A 1,362-nucleotide genomic window follows, 5' to 3' on the forward strand; every position below is an offset into this window, starting at 1 on the left:
CTTTATCGTGCAGTTACTGTTAATACTTCATTTAGAGAATTAACATTGCTTGTTTTCACCTTTTCAATATCAGTGAAGAATTTCACTGGAAAAGAAGATATAAGTTTGCCAGGTTTTTGTCTCTCTCACCAAGGTCATCAGCTGTCGGACGCCGACGAAGGGAAATAACCCTGAAATCCGGATACGTTCGTGCTGCAGATCGAGGTGAGAGGGATAACTTCCCTTGGCAAACAGGACACAGTCGTGTGTCGATAAGCCAGCTGGAGGAGATGTCCTCCTGGGGCTAAAAGCAACAGTAACATCCACCCCTAGGGGTCAGCCACACTTAAGTGGCAATATACTACACTTTATATATATATATATATGTACATATGTATATATTTACATATGTGTACATATATGTATGTACATATACATATATACATACATATGTATGTGTGTGTGTGTGTGTGTGTGTGTTTGTGTGTGTGTGTAGTTTTAGTCAAAAGTCGAAACACAAAGATGAATTTCAGTATTTTTCTAAATATGTTTTGCTATAAATAAAGCAAGTACTTATCTCCCAGATAATTGCCAGCAACACAGTTAATTAATCTATATTACATGTTATGATATATAAACGATGAAATATTATTTTATAATTTCGGTTTCTCTTTGACATTTAAGATACAGCAAAGATACATGAATATTTTATACATTCGTGGCACTGTCATGAACAGCTAAAATCGTTGTGTTTGGCGTAGCAATGGTCTTACGTTTATGAAACCATCAATACCAGTATCGACTCGGCAGAATATTCCATGTAAATCATTTGGTTAATCCTGTCTGATCTTGGTTAATCAGGTAACACTGAGATGATAAAGATATCGGGAGGTTGCCTTACGGTGGCTGTGGATCATAAGGTGTGAATCCTAGAAGGTGCAGTACTACCAGGAGTAGGGCTAAGTGGACACAGACTGGGGCTCGACCAGCCTCGGTTAGGTTACCACTGCGCGCGCGTGCGTGTGTGTATAGATCGAACCATGAGAATGAGTGCTCAGCACCGCAGTAGTGGATAAAGATTCATTATTTGTAGATTAAGGCTACCATTGGTTTCATGTTAAAAAAGCCCGGTGTTCGTCTTCATTGTCAAGGCGAACACGGATGTCCCATGGGATATGCTTGGTAATTGTGAAGGGCTTCTTTAACATGAAACCAATGGTAGCCTTAATCTACAAATATGAGACCTGGTATGTTAATTACAGCGGATGTATACATCAAACAATTGGATGAAATGACGACCGAGTCATGACTAAGCAATTTCTAATGCCTAATTACTTTCCACCCACACTGTATATATATATATATATATATATATATATATAT

The 1,362-nt window shown here is 38.2% G+C and overlaps 1 long non-coding RNA gene across 1 annotated transcript in view; it reads left to right on the forward strand.

Annotated features, from left to right (window-relative positions):
* LOC106868562 (uncharacterized) overlaps nt 1-1,362 on the forward strand; it is a 166,327-nt gene that overhangs the window by 110,597 nt on the left and 54,368 nt on the right. The gene's annotated exons all lie outside the window — the stretch shown is intronic.

This window comes from Octopus bimaculoides, chromosome 27, assembly GCF_001194135.2.
Source record: "Octopus bimaculoides isolate UCB-OBI-ISO-001 chromosome 27, ASM119413v2, whole genome shotgun sequence".
Taxonomy (NCBI): Eukaryota; Metazoa; Mollusca; class Cephalopoda; order Octopoda; family Octopodidae; genus Octopus; species Octopus bimaculoides.